The following is a 24,434-nucleotide window of genomic DNA, read 5'->3' as shown; positions in this document are numbered from 1 at the left end:
TTTAGCTCCAGCCAAAAAATCTTTTCTAAGCTTTTTGGAAAACATAGGGAAGGGTTATCACCCCTGTGACATTTGTTTTGCTGTCTTTCCTCCTCTTCAGAAGATTTCACCTCACTTTTTTGTCCCAATGAAAAATGTTTTTTGAAAATTTGGGTTTTTTTGTGGAACAAGGATTGGAAAGCATCAGTGGAAAGGAGAACTTGTTTTCCCATATTAACTCTTACAGGAGAGAATTTCCCTTCCTAGGGGTAGATTTCATCTCACTTCCTGTTGTCTCCTTCCGTTTGCAAGTAGGAGTCGTTTGTAAGTTAGATGTTTGAAAGTAGGGTCCTGCCCTATATACTCAGCAGAAATTTGGGCCTTAGGTGTTGCTGTGGCCACAACACTGTAAGCCCTCACAGGGCCCTGCTGTGAAATATTAGATCAAGAATTGTAATTACATGCCCCTGTTGAACAGGAGCTGAAAAATTAGGCCTTAGGCACTGGTGCTGGTGCCACAACACTGCAACCCCTCACAGACACTCTAGTTGGAACGCAGGAACGAGCCCTGCTGCAAATTATTGCTTCAAAAATTGTAATTACACGCCCCTGTTAGACAGGGGCAGAAAAATTGGGCCTTAGGCACTGGTGCTGGTGCCACAACACTGCAACCCCTCACAGACACTCTAGTTGGAACGCAGGAACGAGCCCTGCTGCAAATTATTGCTTCAAAAATTGTAATTACACGCCCCTGTTAGACAGGGGCAGAAAAATTGGGCCTTAGGCACTGGTGCTGGTGCCACAACACTGCAACCCCTCACAGACACTCTAGTTGGAACGCAGGAACGAGCCCTGCTGCAAAGTATTGCATCAAAAATTGTAATTACACGCCCCTGTTAGACAGGGGCAGAAAAATTGGGCCTTAGGCACTGGTGCTGGTGCCACAACACTGCAACCCCTCACAGACACTCTAGTTGGAACGCAGGAACGAGCCCTGCTGCAAAGTATTGCATCAAAAATTGTAATTACACGCCCCTGTTAGACAGGGGCAGAAAAATTGGGCCTTAGGCACTGGTGCTGGTGCCACAACACTGCAACAAGCTATCAGAGATTTCAAAAAAAATTATTCGGTTACATCAGCATCAGGTGCTTGGTAGCTGGTGGTGATCCAAGACTCATTCATTTTTATGAAGATCAGCCGATCGACCGAGTCGGTGGACAGACGCACCCTGTGATCGGTTACCACGCCTCCAGCAGCACTGAATGTGCGTTCCGAAAGAACGCTGGATGCAGGACAGGCCAGTAGCTCAATTGCATACTGTGCAAGCTCTGGCCAGTGATCCATCCTCAAGACCCAGTAACCCAGAGGATTTTCGGTGGGAAAGGTGTCCAAGTCTGATCTTGCCCCTAGGTATTCCTGCACCATGTAAAACAGACGCTGGCGATGGTTGCTGGAACCGATCATACCTTGGGGCTGCGGACCAAAAAATTGTCTGAACGCATCGGTCAGACGGCCACCTTCTCCACCGCTCCTTCTTTGACTGACCGAAGCCTCAGCAACACGTTGTCCAGAAACAGGAGTTTGTAACCTCCCAGTCTCTGGGAACGCGTTGCACAGACCTTTCTGCAAGGCCTCCCGAAGATGTTTCATCCTCTGCTCCCTCTGCGATGGCAAGATAAGGTCCGCAACCTTACCCTTGTAACGTGGATCAAGGAGGGTTGCCAGCCAGTATTGGTCCTTCTCCTTGATACCACGAATACGAGGATCCTTACGCAGGCTTTGCAGGATCAGGGAGGCCATGCAGCGTAGGTTTGCTGAGGCATTCGGTCCGGAGTCCTCTGGGTCACTAAGAACGACATGGTCCGCAGCCACCTCCTCCCAGCCACGTACAAGTCCATGTGTTTCTTGGGACTGATCCCTTAAAGACTGCTGCTGATGCTGAGTGCCAGGCTCCACCTCCATACTGACACAATCTTCCTCCTCCTCCTCTTCCTCCTCGTCCTCTTCCTGTGTGATCGGCGGGCACGCAGGAACACTGTCTGGATAAAGGGGGCCTTGAGAGCTAAGGAAGTCCTCCTCTTCCTGCCTCTGTTCTGCCTCAAGTGCCCTGTCCATTATTCCACGCAGCGTGTGCTCCAACAGGTGGACAAGGGGGACAGTGTCACTGATGCATGCACTGTCACTGCTCACCATCCTCGTGGCCTCCTCGAATGGTGACAGGACAGTGCATGCATCCCTGATCATGGCCCACTGGCGTGGGGAAAAAAAACCAAGCTCCCCTGACCCTGTCCTGGTGCCATAGTCGCACAGGTACTCATTGATGGCCCTCTGCTGCGTGTGCAGCCGCTGCAGCATGGCCAACGTTGAGTTCCACCTGGTGGGCATGTCACAGATTAGGCGGTTCTTGGGCAGGTTAAACTCCTTTTGGAGGTCCGTCAGCCGAGCACTGGCATTATATGACCGGCGGAAATGCACACAGACTTTCCTGGCCTGCCTCAGGACATCCTGTAAGCCCGGGTACCTGCCCAAGAACCGCTGCACCACCAAGTTAAGGACGTGAGCCAAACAGGGCACATGGGTCATTTGTCCCTGTCGGAGGGCAGAGAGGAGGTTGGTGCCATTGTCGCAAACCACCATTCCTGCCTTAAGTTGGCGTGGCGTCAACCACCTCTGAACCTGCCCCTGCAGAGCTGACAGAACCTCTGCCCCAGTGTGGCTCCTGTCCCCCAAGCACACCAGCTCAAGCACCGCATGGCATCTTTTGGCCTGCGTACTTGCGTAGCCCCTTGAACGCCTACGGAGCACCGCTGGTTCCGAGGAAGAGGCCATGGAGGAAGAAGAAGAGGAGGGGGTGGAGGAGAGAGGTGTGTCACAATCAGCATTTTGGAGGCGTGGTGGCGGAACAACCTCCAACACTACTGCACCTTGTCCTGCATCCTTCCCAGCTGCCAGCAGAGTCACCCAATGCGCCGTGAAACTTAGGTAACGTCCCTGTCCATGCCTGCTGGACCATGAGTCAGCGGTAATATGCACCTTACCGCTGACCGCCCTGTCCAGCGAGGCATGGACATTGCCTTCCACATGCCGGTAGAGAGCCGGAATCGCCTTCCGTGAGAAAAAGTGGCGTTTGGGTACCTGCCACTGAGGAACCGCACATTCCACAAACTCACGGAAGGGGGCAGAGTCTACCAACTGAAAAGGCAGCAGTTGAAGTGCTAGCAATTTTGCCAAGCTAGCATTCAACCGCTGGGCATGTGGATGGCTGGGAGCAAACTTCTTTCGGCGGTGCAGCAGCTGGGGCAGGGAAATTTGCCTGGTACAATCTGACGTCGGTGTACCAAAAGCAGATTGCCCACAAGTACTTGGCTGTGACACACCTAATTCTACACCTTCATTCCTCTCACTGCAGGTCTCAGAGAGGACTGAAGGTCTAGTGGGGTTGGAAATCTCAGCTGATGAGGAGCAAGGAGAGATCCTCTTTGTTCTTTGGTGTGGGTCTTTTAGATACGCTTGCCAACGAACTGCATGGCAGGTCAACATATGTCTGGTCAAGCATGTGGTACCCAAGCGGGAGATATTTTGGCCACGCGAGATACGCTTGAGACATATGTTGCAAATAGCAGCGGTGCGATCTGATGCACTCGTCTCAAAAAAGGCCCACACCAAAGAACTTTTTGAATAACGCGCAGAGACTGCAGCGCCCTGCACATGTGGAGCTTTGGGGTGTGATGCAGTCAATGTGCTGCCCTTAGGCTGGCCCCTGGAGGGCATCCTGCCTCGTTGGTGATGTGCTGCCGCCTCCTCCTCCTCCTCCTCCTCCTCCTCCTCCTCCTCCTCCTCTCTCCTATCAGGCACCCACGTTGAGTCAGTGACCTCATCATCCCCTCCCTCCTCATCACTGGAGCAAACCTGGCAGTATGCTGCAGCAGGGGGAGCATGACTGCCAGATTGCTGTCCTTCTTGGGCACCCCCTCTGTCCGCGCTCATGTTACTGCCTTCATCGAGCTCAGTATCGTCATCAGAGCCTTCCAAACGCTGGGCATCCTCCTGGAGCATGTACCCAACACTGTGGTCAAACAGTTCGAGGGAATCCTCATGAGGACATGGTGGAGCTAGGGAAGGAGTCACTGATGACATTGAGCTGAGGGAAGAGGCCGCTGCTTTGCCAGACAAAGCACCCTGGGCATGGGTGAGAGAGGATGAGGAGGATGAGGACGGCTTGGTCATCCACTCGACCAAGTCTTCCGCATGTTGCGGCTCAACATGGCCAGCTGCCGAAAAAAAGGCCAAGCGTGTCCCATGGCCACGTGCTGATGAGGATGCACCGTCTCCACGACCAGCACTAGACACAGAGCCTGCTTGCCCTCTCTTATTGGCTTGTGACTGTCTGCCTCTCCTTCTTGGCCTTCCAGACATACTAATGGCCTGTAGCTGCACTAAGCTGGGATAGAACACCTGTAATTTTCTTCAAGTAGCTTTATATACTGTAACCAGACAAGCCTGCCTGTCAGTAGGAAGATAAGAGGAACGGATCTAGCTGAACACTGTGAGCAGGACGCACTGTACTAAATGTAAATAGTCTAGCTGCCTGACCGTGGTACTAATAGGATCAAATAGAACACCTGTAATTTTCTTCAGGTAGCTTTATATACTGTAACCAGACAAGCCTGCCTGTCATTAGGAAGATAACAGGAACGGATCTAGCTGTACACTGTGAGCAGGACGCACTGTACTAAATGTAAATAGTCTAGCTGCCTGACCGTGGTACTAATAGGATCAAATAGAACACCTGTAATTTTCTTCAGGTAGCTTTATATACTGTAACCAGACAAGCCTGCCTGTCAGTAGGAAGATAACAGGAACGGATCTAGCTGTACACTGTGAGCAGGACGCACTGTACTAAATGTAAATAGTCTAGCTGCCTGACCGTGGTACTAATAGGATCAAATAGAACACCTGTAATTTTCTTCAGGTAGCTTTATATACTGTAACCAGACAAGCCTGCCTGTCAGTAGGAAGATAACAGGAACGGATCTAGCTGTACACTGTGAGCAGGACGCACTGTACTAAATGTAAATAGTCTAGCTGCCTGACCGTGGTACTAATAGGATCAAATAGAACACCTGTAATTTTCTTCAGGTAGCTTTATATACTGTAACCAGACAAGCCTGCCTGTCAGTAGGAAGATAACAGGAACGGATCTAGCTGAACACTGTGAGCAGGACGCACTGTACTAAATGTAAATAGTCTAGCTGCCTGACCGTGGTACTAATAGGATCAAATAGAACACCTGTAATTTTCTTCAGGTAGCTTTATATACTGTAACCAGACAAGCCTGCCGGTCAGTAGGAATTTAACAGGAACGGATCTAGCTGAACACTGTGAGCAGGACGCACTGCATTAAATGTAAATAGTCTAGATAGAAGATAACAGGAACAGATCTAGCTAAACTGAATACAGTGTATATATATATATGCAACACCTGGGATGCATATATATACACAATACACTGTAAGTGCAGCTAACTGACTGACTGTTCTGCCTAATCTATCTAACTCAAATCAAATGACACTGTCTCTCTCTCTCTCTATCTCTCAGCACACCGGAACACACACTACACAGGGCCGCCGTGCAGGCGGCCTTATATAGTGTGGGGTGTGTACTAAATCCCCTGAGCCATAATTGGCCAAAGCCACCCTGGCTTTGGCCAATTACAGCTCTCTCTACTGACAGCGCTGTGATTGGCCAAGCATGCGGGTCATAGTGCATGCTTGGCCAATCATCAGCCAGCAATGCACTGCGATGCCGCAGTGAATTATGGGCCGTGACGCGCCACACGAATTTAGCGCGAACGGCCCATAACGTTCGCAATTCGGCGAACGATCGAACAGCCGATGTTCGAGTCGAACATGGGTTCGACTCGAACACGAAGCTCATCCCTAGTTACAAACAAGCATCTTTAATAAGACACACATATTTTCATTATTGCCTGTTTGTGGCCTATGTATTCTAATAATTGACAATGTGTGGTTGCTGTTAAAACAATACTTAAATTTCAGCATATCGCTATAACCCCCATTGCATCCCACCTCAGTCTCGGGAACACCGATTTTGGAAACTACCCATCTATGACATTGAGACTTTCTTGCACGTAGCATTAGACAACACAGACATTAAACAACAAGAGTGTGTGATTACCCTATAGAGCAGGGGTGCCCAACCGCTGGCCCGCGGGCCACATGTGGCCCGCCATGTCTTGCTCTGAGATGGCGAATCGGTAGGGTTGCTACATCATCCCTTTAATCCAGGACACACATTAATTACACAGGTTCTGTGGCTGATTAAGGTGGCAATTAAACTCACTTGGTGCCTTATCTGCATTAAATCAGCCTCAGAACCTGTGTAATTAATATGTGTCCTGGATTAAAGGGATGATGTGGCAACCCTACGAGTCGGCAAGCCCAGATCGTGGGTTCCCGCCATCTCCGAGCATTAGTGCGAAGAACGGAGCCGCCGCTAGAGGAAGCAGAGCCGATGCTTCCTGTATAGCGTCAGCTCCTTCACAGGCGGAGTGATACTGTCATGGATCTGCCACCTAAGGGTTAACTTAGTCCAGGATGATTTCAGTGATTGGCAACAGGCTGCCTTATTTAAACACCTCAGCAGCTCTGTGTCCTTGCTGTTTGATCTGCAGCTCTGTGTATGTGTTTCCTGAAGATCTGATATCTGCTCCTGTTTGACCCGGCTAGTTTTGGGACTGTTCCTGTTATCTGCCTGCATCTGACCCTTGGCTTGTTTGACGATTCCTTCTGCCTGCGCCTCTTGTAGCTTTGTTGCCAGCCTGATTATCGACCCGGCCTGCCTGACGTTCCAAGACTCTCCTCCAGTATGCTATACTTACCTACTGCAGCCATCCAGCTTCAGTCCCAGTCTGCTTACCCGTCTGCTGATCCATCCTGTCTGCTGATCCATCCTGTCTGCTGATCCATCCAGTGTGCTGATCCATCCAGTCTGCTGATCCATCCAGTCTGCTCACCTGCCTGCTGATCCATCCAGTCTGCTTACCTGTCTGCTGATCCATCCAGTCTGCTCACCTGCCTGCTGATCCATCCAGTCTGCTTACCTGTCTGCTGATCCATCCAGTCTGCTCACCTGCCTGCTGATCCATCCATTCTGCTTACCTGTCTGCTGATCCATCCAGTTTGCTCACCTGTCTGCTGATCCATCCAGTCTGCTCACCTGTCTGCTGATCCATCCAGCCTGCTGGTCCTGTCTGCTGTGCCTGCAGTACCAGTACCAGCCAGCAGTACCAGTACCTACCAGCAGTAATAGCCAGCAGTACCAGTCAGCAGTACCCACCAGCAGTACCAGTACCAGCCAACAGTACCAGTACCCGCCAGCAGTACTAGCCAGCAGTACCAGTCAACAGTACCAGTACCAGCCAGCAGTACCAGTACCAGCCAACAGTACCCGCCAGCAGTACCAGCCAGCAGTTCTAGCACTTGTCAGCAGTACCCACCGGCAGTACCAGCCCTGAAGGAATCCTGAGGAAGAAGTGAAGATTGAGGTCAGTTGAGGAGCAGGTAAACCGCTGTGCATCAGTGTGAAAGCAGCTTTAGGCCCCTTTCACATGATCGGTCCGATCGGGTCCGCCTGTCTGTTTTTCAGGTGGACTCAAACGGACTCTCCATTCACCGGCAGATGTAAACGGACTTGTGTCCGTTTACACCCACCTTTCTGCAATTCGATCTCCTTACAAAAAAAACAGAAGGGGATCTGTCCCCTTCTGTCCGGGTGGATCGGAGGGTCCTTAGGGTAGAGCGGGTTGCATCCATGTCTGCTCTACATATGCAGAGTGGATACAGACCTGCCATCCCCCCTTTACACTCATTGTGGCCCGCGACCGGTTACCAAGTTGATAAAGTGGTCCTCGCTCCTCAAAAGGTTGGGCACCCCTGCTATAGAGAGTTGGAGACTGCCCAAAGAGATTGAGCCTGTCCTAGAAATTGGGAGTGTGAGACAGCTTGGGAGGGTTTAGGCCTTGCAAACTAGAGTTGTAAAGGCAGAAGGTTTTTTTATTTTAATGCATTCTATGCATTAAGATAAAAAAACCTTCTGTGTGTAGCAGCCTCCCCAGCACCCCCTAAAACTTACTTGAGCCCCCTCTCTCTCCAGCAATGTCCATGAGTGTCTTAGCCATCTGGGACTCTCCTCCTGATTAGTAGGGATGAGTCGAACACCCCCCGGTTCAGTTCGCAGCAGAACATGCGAACAGGCAAAAAATTTGTTCGAACACGCAAACACCGTTAAAGTCTATGGGACACAAACGTGAAAAATCAAAAGTGTTTGGGGACCCGGGTCCTGCCCCAGGGGACATGTATCAATGCAAAAAAAAGTTTAAAAAATGGACGTTTTTTCAGGAGCAGTGATTTTAACCACTTGCCGACCGCTGCACGCCGATATTTGTCGGCACAATGGCAGCGGTGGGCAAATGGGCGTACCTGTACGTCCCCTTTAAGAGCCGGGGATAACAGCGTGACCATGCCCGTGGGACCAGCGGACTCGATGTCCGCCGGTCTCCCGGCGATCGTGTCACGGAGCCTCAGAATGGGGAAGTGCCTATGTAAACAAGGCATTCTCCCGTTCTGGCTTGTGTCATGACAGAGATCACCGCTCCCTGTCTGCGGGAGCGGTGATCGCTGTCATGTGACTTGAAGCTCATCCCCCCACAGTTAGAATCACTCTCTAGGACACACTTAACCCCTTCATCGGCCCCTAGTGGTTAACCCCTTCACTGCCAGTGTCATTTACACAGTAATCAGTGAATTTTTTATAGCACTGATCACCGTATAAATGGCAATGGTCCCAAAATAGAGTCAAAAGTGTCCGATGTGTCTGCCACAATGTCACAGTCCTGATAAAAATTGCAGATCACCGCCATTACTAATAAAAAAAACATTAAAAATAAAAATGCCATAAAACTATTCCCTATTTTGTAGACGCTAAAACTTTTGTGCAAACCAATCAATATACGCTTATTGAGAATTTTTTTACCAGAAATATGTAGAAGAATACATATCGGCCTAAACTGAGGAAAAATATTTTTGGGGGATATTTATTATAGCAAAAAGTAAAAAATAATGCGTTTTTTTCAAAATTGTCATTTTTTTTTGATTATAGCGCTATTTGTGAGAAAAATAAGGACATCAATTTTGTTTGGGTGCAATGTTGCACAACCGCGCAATTGTCAGCTAAAGCGACACAGTGCCGAATCGCAAAAAGTGCTCTGGTCAGGAAGGGGGTAAAATCTTCCAGGGCTGAAGCAGTTAAAGATGCTTAAAGTGAAACAATAAAAATTAAATATTCCTTAGTATGCCTGTAAAGTAGAGCATTTTCCCAAGTTTATAACAGTGCCACAGCAAAATTACATTTCTAAAGGAAAAAATGTCATTTAAAACTGCTTGCGGCTGTAATGTATTGTCGGATCGCGACAATATAGATAAAAATACCAAAAATATAAAAAAATGGCATGGATGCCTCACCCCCCAAAATACATACCAGGCCCTTCAGGTCTGGTATGGATATTAAGGGGAACCCCGCACCCAAATTTTTAAAAAAAATTGGGGTCTCCCAGGCACGATATACTCTGAACAGCAGTTGATAATACTATACAGCCTGCCCTATATACTCTGCAGAAAATTTTGCCTTAGGTGTTGGTAGTACCAGAACACTGTAAGCCCTCACAGTTACTCTTGTTGGGCTCAGGAACGGGCCCTGCTGTGAAATATTAAATCAAAATTACATGCCCCTGTTAAACAGGGGCAGAAAAGTTGGGCCTTGGGTGGTGGTGGTGGTGCCCTAAACCAAAAATATTGTTGGAAGCTAGCATCATCAAGATTGAGGAGGAACATCCATAGCAAATTCAATCAGTTACATCAGCATCAGGTGCTTGATAGCTGCTGATCCAAGACTGATTCATTTTCATGAATGTGAGCCTATCAATGGAGTCTGTGAACAGGCGCACTCTTTGACCCGTTACAAACCCTCCAGCAGCACTGAATGTACTGCATCCAGCACGCTGGATGCAGGACAGGCAAGTAGCTCAACTGCATATTGAGCAAGTTCTAGCCAGTGGTCCATCCTCAAGACCCAGTAACCCAGTGGATGCTCTGTTGGAAAGGTTTCCAAGTCTGCTCTTGCCCCTAGATATTCCTACACCATGTAATACAGACACTGGCAATGGTTGCTTGAACCAATCAGACCTTGGCGCTGAGGACTGAAAAATTGTTTAAAGGCATTGGTCAGCCGGCCACCTTCTCCACTGCTCTTCCTCTGACTGTACGAAGCCTCAGCAACACATTGTCCAGCACCAGGAAATTGTAACCTCCCAGGGTCTGGAAATGCGTTGCACAAACCTTTCTTCAAGGCCTCCTGAAGATGTTTTATCCTCTGCTCCCTCTCCGAAGGGAGGATGAGTTCTGCAACCTTACCCTTGTAAAATGGATCAAGAAGGGTTGCCAGCCAGTAATGATCCCTCTCCTTGATACCACGAATCCTTGGGTCCTTTCCCAGGCTTTGCAGAATCAGGGAGGCCATGCAGCATAAGTTTGCAGAGGCATTCGAGTCCTCTGGGTCACTAAGGATCACATGATCCGTAACTATCTCCTCCCAGCCAGGTACAACTCCTTGGGTTTCTGGGGACTGAAAACCATTGAAGACTGCTGCTGAGTGTTATCCTCTACATCCATGCTGACACAATCCTCCTCCTCCTCCTCTTCTTCCTGTGTGTTTGGTGGGCCCGCAGGAATGCTATCTGGATAAAGGGGGCCTTGAGAGGTAAGGAAGTCCTCCTCTTCCTCCTGTTCTGCCTCAAGTGCCCTGTCCATGATTCCATGAAGCGTGTGCTCCAAAAGGAAGACTAGAGGGACAATGTCACTGATGCATGCATTGCCACTGCTCATCATCCTTGTGGCCTCCTCAAATGGTGACAGGACAGTGCATGCATCCTTGATCAGTAGCCACTTGCATGGCGAAAAGATGCCAAGCTCCCCTGTCCTGGTGCCATACTCGCACAGGTACTCATTGATGGCCCTCTGCTGTGTGTGCAGCTGCTGCAGCATTGCCAACGTTGAGTTCCACCTGGTGTGCATGTCACAAATGAAGCGGTTGGTGGGCAGGTTGCATTCCCTTTGAATGTCAGCCAACCAAGCACTGGCATTGTATGACCAGCAGAGACTTTTCTGGCCTGCCTGAGGAGATCATGTAAGCCCGGGTACCTGCTCAAGAACCGCTGCACCACCAAATTCAGGACGTGTGCCAAACATGGAACATGGGTCAAGTGTCCCTGTCGGAGAGCGGAGATTAGGTTGGTGCCATTGTTGCATACAACCATTCCTGGCTGAAGCTGGCACAGCCTCAACCACCTCTGAGCCTGCCCCTGAAGAGCTGACAGAATCTCTGCCGCAAGCACCACATGGCATCTTTGAGCCTGACTGCTTGCGTAGCCCCTTGAACGCTTATGGAGCACCATTGGTTCAGAGGACAAATCTGCAGAAGAGGCCATAGAGGAAGAAGAAGAGGAGGGGGTGGAGGAGAGAGCTGTGGCAGAATCACCACTAGCATTTTGGAGGCATTGTGGCAGAACAAGCTCAAACAACACTGAACCCTGTCCTGCATCCTTCCCAGCTGCCAGCAGAGTTACCCAGTGCGCCGAGAAGGAAAGATAACGTCCCTGCCCATGCCTGCTGGACCATGAGTTAGTGGTAATATGAACCTTACTGCTGACCACCCTGTCCAACGAGGCCAAAACATTGCCTTCCACATGCCGGTAGAGAGCCGGAATGGCCTTCCATGAAAAGAAATGGCGTTTTTGGAACCTGCCACTGAAGTACAGCACATTCCACAAATTCACAAAAGGGCAGAGTCTACCAGCTGAAAAGGCAGCATTTGGACGCTGAGCATGTGGGTGGGACCAAATTTCTTTTTACGTTCAGCAACTGGGGTAGGGAAATTTGCCTGCTAAAATCAGATGGTGGTGTACTGCTAGCAGATTGGCTGCAAGTACTTGGGACACCTATTGCTATACCTTCATTCCTCTCAGTGCAGGTTTTTGAGAGAACTGGAGGTATAGTAGGGTTGGAGATCCCAGATGAGCAAGAGGTCCGCCTTTTTCTTTGATGTAGGTCTTTCAAGTGCTGTTGACAACGAATTGCGTGGCAGGTCATCATATGTCTGGTCAAGCATGTGGTGCCCAAACGGCAGCTGTTCTGGCCATGCTTGATCCACTTCAGACCTAGGCTGCAAACAGCAATCTGCTGCACACATGTCGAAAAAGGCCCACACCAAGGAACTTTTAAAAGTCAGTGGGGAGTCAGCAGTGCCCTGCACCTGCGGAGCTCTGCGGTGTGATGCAATAGGGTGGCTGCGCTTAAGCTGTCCCTTGAGGACATCCTGCCTCATTGGATTTGTGCCTCCTCCTTCTCCTTCTCTCTTCTCTCAGGCACCCAATTACAGTCTTTTAGTGACCTGTGAGTACCTTCCTCTCCTGGGTGGCCTTCCTGGCATGATGTATTTTTTGTTTTGCAACACCACACTACACTGTATTAGATACTGCATACACAGCCTGCACTGTATTAGCAACTGTACAATGACTGCATTGTATAGTACACTGTGTACAACACCAGAAGTGTAGTATAAACTGTACACACTGTATTAGATACTCTGTGCACCTCCTGTACTGTATTAGAAACTGTACTATGGCTGTACTGTATTTTGTACTGTGTACATCACCAGAAGTGTAGTAGATACTGTACACACTGTATTAGATACTGTGTCTACCACCAGAAAAGTAGTAGAAACTGTACTACGGCTGCACTGTATTGTGTACTGCGTACACCACCAGTAGTATAGTAGAAACTGTACACACTGTATTAGATACTGTGTACACCGCCTGCACTTTATTAGCAACTGTACAATGGCTGCACTGTATTGTATACTGTGTACACCACCGGAAGTGTAGTAGAAACTGTACACACTGTATTAGATACTGTGTACACCACCTGCACAGTATTAGCAACTGTACAATGGCTGCACTGTATTGTGTACTGTGTATACCACCAGAAGTGTAGTATAAACTGTACACACTGTATTAGATACCGTGTACACCACTTGTACTATATTAGAACCTGCAGCACAGCTGCACAGTATTGTGTACACCACCAGAAGTATAGTAGAAACTGTACACACTGTATTAGATACTGTGTACATCGCATGCACTGTATTAGAAACTGTACTACAGCTGCGCTGTATTGTGTACTGTGTACACCAGCAGAAGTATATTAAAAACTGTGCACACAAGTGCGCATGCGCGAGAGCTCCAATATGGGTGCTTGAGCCAGGAGCTCTGCTCCACCCCGGACCATAGAGCCGCACTACAGCCTCCACAGCCAACAGTGCGGCACCCCGCCACTCCATCTGAACCTGGGACATCAGGGGGAACCAGCGGAGATGTCCGGTCCCCCGGTGAGACGTGACCTCGGCCCGCAATTCGAGACAGCGGGAACGGACGGGTGCACCAAGATGGCCGCCAGCACAGACGTCTCCCAGCCACATGCAGCCCAGCTTACTAAGGCTCCAGAACACAGGCCGGTATTAACCCCCCCGACACTAACTTATGCCCAGGCAGCACAGGGGCCCCCAATCCCGTCTCAGAATCCCCATCAAGGCTCCCTGAAGCACCAAGCCTCTGCAGGCCCCTTGAGCCCCACACACCAGGAGGTATCTCCCCAGGCCTTATCAGCTCAGGCCCAACTCCCAGGGGCTGCAAATCACTCCTCAGGCTTTTCAGTCACTGACCTCACATTGATGCAGGAAGACATGTTTACTAAATTCTCCTCTTTATTGGAGAAAGGTCTGGCCAGCACAGTACAACAGATCACCAATACCATTAAAGCAGACCTGTCGAGTTTAGGCTCGAGAATAAAAGCCATAGAGGATAAAGTCGAGAACACAGTCTCCAGAACAAACCAAAATGCAGCCCACCTCCAGACTATTCAAGAACAGCTGGATGTAGCCCTTTCCAGGATTGACGAACTCGAGAACAGGTCCAGGAGGTACAATTTTAGAATCAGAGGCCTCCCGGAAACCTTCACAGATATCCCCTCCACAGTACAGGACATCATATCTGAACTAATACCTAATATACCCCCTCAACGCCTCGAATTGGACAGGGCACACAGGGCTCTCGGACGCCACCAGACAAGACGGCTCACCCAGAGACATAATTGTGAAGCCGCACTTTTTTGCGGTTAAAGAGGAGGTCATGAGACAATCCCGTCAGAACCCCAAGCTGCAACACAGGGGGCACCAGATCCAGATATTTGCTGATTTAGCTCCTTCCACCATTCAAAGACGCAGAACTCTAAAACCCCTTCTCACGGTCCTTTCACAGCGGGACATCAAATACCGCTGGGCATTTCCTTTTGCTGTAAAATTTACATCTCAGGGCAAATCCCATTCATTCTCCAGTCTCCCAGAAGGTAAAAGACTGTTACTGTCCCTCAAGTTTATTTCACAGGAGGCGCCAATGGACTTTTCTGCATCCTCATCAGGTTCGACCTAGCGTCCCCCTCTGGGGAGCCCTGTGTCCCCCCTGTGGAATAAGAACACTTCCAAGAGGAGCAAGGATGGTAGACCACCGTAAGGGTTGGCTGGTATCGTCACTTTTCTCTGTCCCCTCAGGGACTTTTTCTCCGGGGCAGTTGTCCCTACAGTTGTCGAGGCTGGAGCTCCAAACCCCCTCTTAAACAAATGGCTTGCTGAGCCCACTACCCGGGACACACTTCTCCACACACATTTTCACTATAGTTTCCCCTGACGCAAACCCCCTCTATGTGTGGAGGGGAGAAACCGTCCATGGTCTACGTATTCACATCTCTCCAAATACTGGAACTGTTCAGCGGACTCAGATGGCCTCCCGCAGAAGACGGGATTCTCACGACAATAGCCCTTTTTGAGTGATAAGGATTATTCCCAGCTAGGAGGGCTGAACTCGGTCTAGATTTCTTGGGACTCCTGCATTAGGCCCCGCTCTAGTATAGGTTGGGGTCACCTGTGTTTCTAGCTACCAATGTCCCACATCGTTTTAGGCTACGATCTGCAATTAGGGGTCCTATCACCCCCATCCCTTTGTGCCTTAGCCTTTTAGGAGGCCCTCCCAGCCAGGATGTGGGTAGGGGGAGGGGGAAATTCGGAAGGAGGGGAATGTTGTTTAACGTTTACAGTATAATTTTGTTTACATAGTTATCTTGGCATTAAGAGCCAGGAATATAGGGCTGTTTGAACCTTACTAGAGTTTTTCACATTAGTGTGTAAGTTTTTCTGTATCATCTTGACATAGCTAGGGTCCGGGGTGGATCCCTTGCGCCTCCACTCATTTCCGAAGAACCGTTAGTGTGCTCGGGATCTGGGACTTCAGTCGGCCTCTCGGGTGGACTGAAGGTTAAAATTGGGACTATTGCGGACATTACTCCGCAATACCCCAAGGGTCCTACTAGGGGACCCATGTTGTTAGCTTTGTTTGTCCTTTTCTACTTTCCTTTTCCGCTTATCCCTCTTCTTTTTTCTAGCCGTCCGGCGGGGGGGGATTCTGCACTTCCCCGGGATAGACTCAGGAGATTGCCGCTACTTTCCTTGCCAGGCAAGCTATAGAAGACTTCCAATGGTAAGTGACTGCTTGATCGTTGGCCTCCCTCCCCTCTGTTCTTATTTCTGACTCGATTATGAATGGAAATGATCTTAAGGTGGCTTTGCATAATGTTCAGGGCCTGAACTCTCCTAGGAAAAGGAGACTAGCTCTTGACCACTACAAATCTTTAAGACTTGATGTAGTGCTTCTTCAAGAGACACACTTTCCGATCCGGTACACCCCCAAGTTCCTTCACTCTTACTACCCATCCTTTTTCCTAGCGAATGCCCCTAACAAAACTAAGGGGGTGGCAATTCTATTTTCCAAAAACAGCAAATTCTCCCATATCTCTGACTATAAAGACCCAGAGGGTAGATTCATTTTGGTGAAGGGTACCCTGGAAGGAGTCTTATACATGATTGTTTCGTATTATGCCCCGAATAAGGGTCAAGCTTCCTTTTTCCAGGGACTCTTTACTACACTGGAGCCACTAATGGAAGGAAAGGTCATTTTGGGAGGTGAATCAAACGTGGCGTTTGACCAAGGTTTAGACAAAACTAGGCCCCCCAAGGATCAGCTCACACGCCCCACGAAATTAAGTACCAGATTAGCCAAACTTCTCCACTCACATGGACTTATTGATATCTGGAGGGAACTGAACCCCAACAGTAGGGACTACACACAGTTCTCCTCCCCCCACCAATCATATGCTAGAATCGACCACATACTCATTCAGTCTTGCCTCATACCCCTGTCCAAAAAAAACGCAATAATGGATACAGCATGGTCAGACCATTCACTGGTCCTCCTCACCCTGAAAAATGTGTTCTCAGGGAAAGGAGGCTCCTTTTGGCGATTAAATTAGTCCCTTCTCTCTGACCCAAGCCATATTAAGGAGATAGCAAACTCCATTAAAGAATACTTTCTCCTAAATGACATCGATAACATCTCCCCGGAGACCCTATGGGCTGCCCATAAGGCTACCATTAGAGGCGTTCTAATCAGGATTGCGACCCAGTATAAAAAGGAGCGCATGATCGATATTCAACGTCTCGAAAAATCCTTCCTTTCCCTAAAAGCAGAATACAAAAAACACCCAGACAGGACTATTTTAGAAAGGATAGACGCGACTAGACTTGAGCTGAATCTAGCTTTAACTGCCAAAGCAGAGAAAAACATTAGATGGAGTGGTGCTAAATTTTATTGTCACAAAGATAGATTCGGCTCAATGTTAGCCTCTAAACTTAAACCCCTAAGTTCCTCTCTCTCTCCTTCCCTAAACTAAGGATAGCGGGACAACCCCCAACTGCTAATCCTAACAAAATAATGTCCGCCTTTCACGACTTTTATGCAAATCTTTATAAACCTCCCCAAACAGAGAAAGACCCCCTAACCAATGCATTCCTGCAGAACTTACAGATTCCCTCTATCTCCAAAGAGTGCAAAGATTTAATGGAAGGAGCCATTACAGCGGAAGAGGTCAGGGAGGTTATCAAAGGCCTTAAGTCCGGCTCAGCCCCAGGACCAGATGGTCTTTCGGTCCCCTACTACAAAGAATTCGGTGACATTTTAGCCCCCTATTTGGCTAAATTTTTTAATTTCATAAAATTAGGATCCCCACTGGACACTCAACTGAATACTGCATTTATCTCTGTAATCCCCAAACCCAACAAAAATCAAGAGGAAGTGGAAAACTACAGGCCTATCTCTCTGATTAATAATGACCTCAAAATTCTTACCAAAATCCTTGCTAATCGTCTCTCATCATTTATTAATCTTTATGTACACAAGGACCAGGTCGGTTTTATACCGGGCAGACAAGGCCCAGACCAAATCAGGAGAGTAATAGATATAGTTTCCATTCTCCAATCAAACTGGAAAGGTGGGCCGAAACAGGAAGGAATGCTCCTTTCGCTGGACCTTCACAAGGCCTTCGACTCCATCGAATGGCCCTACCTTTTCTCTTTACTGGAAAAGCGGGGATTTGGGCCTAATTTTCTAGGGACCCTTAGATCACTATATTCCTCTCCACGAGCGGTAATTCGTCTACAAGGCCAATACTCTAAACCTCTTCCTATTGCAAGAGGCACTAGGCAGGGTTGCCCTCTCTCCCCTTTAATTTTCACTATCGCGATCGAAACCCTAGCAATTGCAGTCAGATCTAATCCCAACATTCAAGGGGTGGCTTGCGGTGACCAAGTCCACAAATGCGGGCTATTTGCTGATGATATGCTCCTGTTCATCACTTCCCCAACCACTTCCCTCCCAAACCTGTGTAGACTCCTGAAGGAGTTTTCATGGATCTCAGGGTTAAAGGTAAACTATTCAAAATCTTCAGCCCTAAACATCTCCCTCAAATCTAACATGGTGTCTTCCCTCCAGAGTGCCTTTGAATTTTAAAGGAGTGACACTTCTATTGACTATTTAGGTATCAAGCTCACAGCTAAAACGGAACTACTTTATTCGGCCAACTTCCCTCACACATACCGTAAGCTCGAGGCAGACTTAGGCAACTGGGCAAAGGGCGGAATCTCCTGGCTAGGGAGAATACACGCAGTCAAGATGACATTGCTTCCTAGACTCCTCTACCCCTTTAGAGCCCTCCCAATACATATTGTAAAAGAGCACTTGTCTGCTTTTCAAAGAAAGGTTATCAAATTCATTTGGGGGGGTAAGGGACATAGAATCCAACAAAACACCTTATTCTTATCCAGATCACAGGGGGGTTTGGGTCTCCCTCAGCTCTTCTGGTACTATCAAGCTGCCAGACTTGCCCAGATATCGTCAGTATATGTGAAGGCAGAAAAGCCAGATTGGATCCAAATAGAGAGACAGGCTGTACCCTCTCACACTATTGACTTCCTCTTGTGGGTCCCCGCAAGAAAATGCCCCCCAATTCTTTCACCGACTCTCTCACAAACCTTCAAAATATGGGACACATTAAGAAATAACCAGGCTTTAACTTCCAATTGCCACCAACTCGCTCACATTTTTAACAATCCGGACTTTGCCCCGGGTCTAGACATCAAGGCATTTCGATGGTGGTTGGATAAGGGGATGTACCGGATCGGACACTTCTATACAAACGTAGGCCCTATCACCCTAGCCTTTTGTGTGAGCCACCTGGAGATGCCTAGCTCTGAGCGTTTCAGATTTCATCAAATACGTCATTTCCTCTCCCACATTGGGGAGGCAAAGTCCGCACCCCACACATTCACTCCATACGAACTATGGTGTGGACGGTCTACAGAACAGAGGGGTGGCATCTCCATCATCTACCAGTCACTCGCTAACCAGTCTGCCAAGACTCCATACATGCTTGCATGGGAGTCGGACCTGTTCATACAGTGGGACCTAGATACATGGAGGGTTGCCTTTTTTAGGGCCTATAAGGGCATTAAGAATATATCCATGATAGAGTCCAGTCTCAAGGTTATTACCAGGTGGTACCTCTCACCGGATAGATTAGCCAAAATGTTCACCTCGGCAGACCCTCGGTGTTATAGGGGTTGTTCACTTAGGGGCTCGCTAGCCCACATATTTTGGGAATGCCCGAGATTGAGGACATTCTGGAACAGGATATTCCTCCTGATCAGGAAAATCACTAATGTCCAAATCCCAAAAACCCCAGCATTGCGCTCCTAAATGATAACTTGCCCAAGGCTCCAAAACTTTCCTGTAAACTAATTTATTTTATTTTTTTGGGTGCTAAGCTCACCATTGCCAAGGCCTGGAAACAACCCAAAGTGTCCTATAAGGCGGCGATCCGCAAAGTTTCTTGGATCATGGCCCAAGAGAAAATCGCCAGTATTCTTAACAACTCAAAAGAACAATTTGAAGCCATATGGGAGCCTTGGGCAAAATTTATTGGTATTTCCTTAATTCCTGGAATGCAGACATAATTCTTCTGGCTGTATTGGGGGTGTTGGGTTTCCCCCCCGTGGGAGGGCTCTTGTCTCTATTCCCCTCTCCTCTTTTCTTCTCCCCCCTCTCAACTTCTCTTTCTCAAGAGACGCAAATAGTTTGTTGGTTTTAATTGCATTTGGGACCCCAGAGGGTTTGTATCCTCAGGGGTTAATATTATTCAGGTAATGGCTCCTTCTTATGAATACCTACATTTCCAACTATATTTTTCGGGGCATTGGGGGGAGCTGATTGAGAGTTAGCCGGTTACAGTGTGTTCCCTTTTGGGGTGCCGGCGGATTCTCTCAGGTCTACTTTAACTACTCCAATGAAGGTAAAGGGTTATCCCCTTTTAGGCCAAAGGATATAATCTCTATGAAAATTTGTTATGGTCACAGATCGGAGCCAGATGCCCAATAATTGTTGTATCTTTAATTGCTTAGCCCCATTGGGGTCCGTCTGTATTGGATATGTTTAATCTATCTTTATGACTCATGTTGTGTTTAATCTTTTTTGTTTGAAAATCAATAAATATTTTGAAAGTGAAAAACTGTGCACACTGTATTAGATACTGTACAATGGCTGCACTGTGTTTTATACTGTGTACACCACCAGAAGTGTAGTAGAAACTACACACTGTATTAGATACTGTGTGCAAAGTATAAAAGTATATATATATTACGCTGCCTGCACTGACTGAATATCGAGTATGCTAAATGAAAAGTATATATATAGATTTAGATTAAGCAGGCATGTTATTCAGTTAGAGATATATATATATATATATATATATATATATATATATATATATATATATCTAACTGAATAACATGCCTGCTTAATCTAAATCAAGCTATTTCTCTGTCCACGCCAACAACACTACACACGACCGCCGTGTAAGCAGCCTTATATAGTGTAGGACGTGGACCCTGCCTTTGGCCAATTATGGCTTTCTTAGCAGAGCGCGCTGTGATTGGCCAAAGCATGCACGCCCCATAATGTTCGCTCTTCGGCGAACGGGTGAGCACCCGATGTTCGAGTCGAACTTATGTTCGACCCAAACATCGAGCTCATCTCTACAGTACACCACGGAATGCACTGTAGATATAGGCTACACTGGATGCAGAGTATATACAGTATCTCACAAAAGTGAGTACACCCCTCACATTTTTGTAAATATTTTATCTTTTCATGTGACAACACTGAAGAAATGGCACTTTGCTACAATGTAAAGTAGTGAGTGTACAGTTTGTATAACAGTGTAATTTTGCTGTCCCCTCAAAATAACTCAACACACAGCCATTAATGTCTAAACCACTGCCAACAAAAGTGAGTACACCCCTAAGTGAACATGTCCAAATTGAGCCCAATATTTACAAAAATGTGAGGGGTGTACTCAGTTTTGTGAGATACTGTATATATATTTATAAATATACTAGACTGTATATGTGTCTATATATATATATATATATATATATATATATATATATATAAATACCCTGCCTGCACTGACTGAATATAGTGTAAACACTGAATATATAGTTTATGCCAAATATTAGACTGACTGTATATATATATTCCATTATATATGCCATTCCTCCTTGCAGATCCTCTCCAGTTCTGTAAGGTTGGATGGTAAACGTTGGTGGACAGCCATTTTTAGGTCTCTCCAGAGATGCTCCATTGGGTTTAAGTCAGGGCTCTGGCCGGGCCATTCAAGAACAGTCACGGAGTTGTTGTGAAGCCACTCCTTCGTTATTTTAGCTGTGTGCTTAGGGTCATTATCTTGTTGGAAGGTAAACCTTCGACCCAGTCTGAGGTCCTGAGCACTCTGGAGAAGGTTTTCATCCAGGATATCCCTGTACTTGGCTGCATTCATCTTTCCCTCAATTGCAACCAGTCGTCCTGTCCCTGCAGCTGAAAAACACCCCCACAGCATGATGCTGCCACCACCATGCTTCACTGTTGGGACTGTATTGGACAGGTGATGAGCAGTGCCTGGTTTTCTCCACACATACCACTTAGAATTAAGGCCAAAAAGTTCTGTCTCTATCTCATCAGACCAGAGAATCTTATTTCTCACCATCTTGGGAGTCCTTCAGGTGTTTTTTTAGCAAACTCCATGCGGGCTTTCATGTGTCTTGCACTGAGGAGAGTCTTCCATTGGGCCACTCTGCCATAAAGCCCCGACTGGTGGAGGGCTGCAGTGATGGTTGACTTTCTACAACTTTCTCCCGTCTCCCAACTGCATCTTTGGAGCTCAGCCACAGTGATGTTTGGGTTCTTCTTTACCTCTCTCACCAAGGCTCTTCTCCCCTGATAGCTCAGTTTGGCCGGACGGTCAGCTCTAGGAAGGGTTCTGGTCGTCCCAAACGTCTTCCATTTAAGGATTATGGAGGCCCCTGTGCTCTTAGGAACCTTAACTGCAGCAGAATTTTTTTTGTAACCTTGGCCAGATCTGTGCCTTGCCACAATTCTGTCTCTGAGCTCTTCAGGCAATTCCTTTGACCTCATGATTCTCATTTGCTCTGACATGCACTGTGAGCTGTAAGGTCTTATATAGACAGGTGTGTGTGGCTTTCCTAATCCAGTCCAATCAGTATAATCAAACACAGCTGGACTCAAATGAAGATCTATCTATCTATCTATCTATCTATCTATCTATCTATCTATCTATCTATCTATCTATCTATCTATCTATCTATCTATCTATCTATCTATAATACACTGCCACGAACTGAATAACCTGCCTGCTTAATCTAACTCAAGCTATATCTCTGTCCACGCCAACAACACTACACAAGGCTACTCTGTAAGCAGCTTTATATAGTGTGTGGCGTGGACTTGCCATTCCCCTGAGCCATGATTGGCCAAAGGCACCCTGCATTTGGCCAATTATGGCTCTCTCAACAGAGCGCACTGTGATGGCCAAAGCATGCACGCCAATACTTTGGCCAATCATCATACAGCTAAGCACTGCGATCTCGCAGTGCATTATGGGGCGTTGAGCTGTGCTCAAATTTTCCGTGAACGCTCCATATGTTCAGTTCATTTTAGAACAAACACCCGATGTTCAAGTCAAACTTATGTTTGACTCGAATCGCGGGCTCATCCCTACTGATTGGCTGAGACAAAGCAGTGGCGCAATTGGCTAACTTACTTTGATTGACAGCTACAGGAGCCAATCAGGGGAGAGAGTCTGAATGGACACGCGAAGCTGTGACTCGGCTCGAGTGCCCCCATAGCAAGATCCTTGCTGTGGGGCCACTCGACAGGAGGGAGGGGCCAGGAGCAGCAAAGAGGGATCCGAGAAGAGGAGGATCCAGGCTGCTCTGTGCAAAACCAACTGCACAGAGAAGGTAAGTATAACATGTTTTTCTTATTAAAAAAAACAAAAAAAGAGACTTTACAATCACTTTGAGTTATGTACTGTACTGTAGCAGGGGTTGTCAAGATGCAGAAATCTGATAAGCAACGCAAAAGCCAGGGCAAAGGGAAATACTGCAATTATGGTGTCAAAATAAGTCTTTACTTAAGACTTCTTAGTCGAACAGAGATTAAACCTTCACACAAGAAGAGAGATACAGCAAGCAAAGTCCAGCAACATTACTCCCATGTAACATTTATTGACCCACATACCTAAAACTGCTAAAGTGTTATGGTACCTTGTTAAAGCACAGAAAAGAAAGATAGAGTTTTATATTTAACCTGACATTTAAAATATCACCTCAAAGTAAAACTTCTGCTCAAGTACTGCAGTTTGGTATTACTACTCAAAGTTCTGCTTGCACAGTGCTGTATTTGAACCAGTTGTTGAAACATTGAGACCAGCTCATGAACCTAGGGGGATTACAAATAACTAGGATAATCCAATAGATTTGAACTGAATGCCTGCTTTGAATTGGATTATAAGAAGCATGCTTCTTCAGAAATTATGACACTGAGTGAATAATGGTTGATGTAGACCAGGGGTAGGCAACCTGGAGCTCTCCAGCTGTTGCAGAACTACAAGTCCCATCATGCCTTTGGGAGTAATTGTAACTGCCAGCCTTGCAATGCCTCATGGGAAATATAGTTCCACAACACCTGGAGGGCCCCAGGTTGCCTACCCCTGATGTAGACAGTATGACTAGTTTTGGTTGCCATCAATTTTTTCCCATAGTATACAATATTTATTTCCACTGATGCATGGACTTATATGTATATGTATATCCAATGCTAGGGGAATATAAAGGCACCCATCATGGGTGCTTGCTGGGGTGAAGTGCAGTTGCAAGGGGAGCCTGTTCTGCCTCTGCATTGCCCGATGTCTCCTGCACTATGCACGACTGAACTGTCCAACGGACAGCTCAGTCTTACAGATTATACTGCGAGAGCCATGCAGAGAAGCGTTATTTGTGTAACAGCTGTTTGATCTCTATCTGTAACGCTGACTGCATGCCTAATAAACAGAGAACAGTGGGCCAGCTGTCAAAGTGACAGTAGAGCTCTGCTGATTCTACTGGGCCACTCCCCCAGTGTGACCTGCGGTGCTAGGCTGTCAGTGTAAAAACCCAGTTCTGCTCTTCCCCCATTTGTAAATTGCTATTAATTTGCAAATGTTACTATATTTAAAATGTGTATAAAAGTTACTTTTTATAAACAAACTTTGAGCCCCTTATTAACCCATAGTTTTTTTCATGTTCAGTATATTTTATTAACCTTTACAAAAGTTTACAATACAGAACAGAAAGTATAAACCAGCACATGTACATATTGGGGGTTATTTACAAAAGGCAAAGTGCAGTGGAAAGTGCACTGAAAGTGCACTTGGAAGTGAAGTCGCTCTAAATCTAAGGGGTCGATCTGGACTAAGTGGAAGCTCTG

At 47.3% G+C, this 24,434-nt stretch overlaps 1 protein-coding gene across 4 annotated transcripts in view; it reads right to left on the bottom strand.

The window, feature by feature from the left end:
- KCND3 (potassium voltage-gated channel subfamily D member 3) overlaps positions 1-24,434 on the bottom strand; it is an 856,217-nt gene that overhangs the window by 414,369 nt on the left and 417,414 nt on the right. The gene's annotated exons all lie outside the window — the stretch shown is intronic.

Source organism: Aquarana catesbeiana, linkage group LG02 (genome assembly GCF_042186555.1).
Source record: "Aquarana catesbeiana isolate 2022-GZ linkage group LG02, ASM4218655v1, whole genome shotgun sequence".
Taxonomy (NCBI): Eukaryota; Metazoa; Chordata; class Amphibia; order Anura; family Ranidae; genus Aquarana; species Aquarana catesbeiana.
This window is presented reverse-complemented; position numbering and strand designations above follow the sequence as displayed.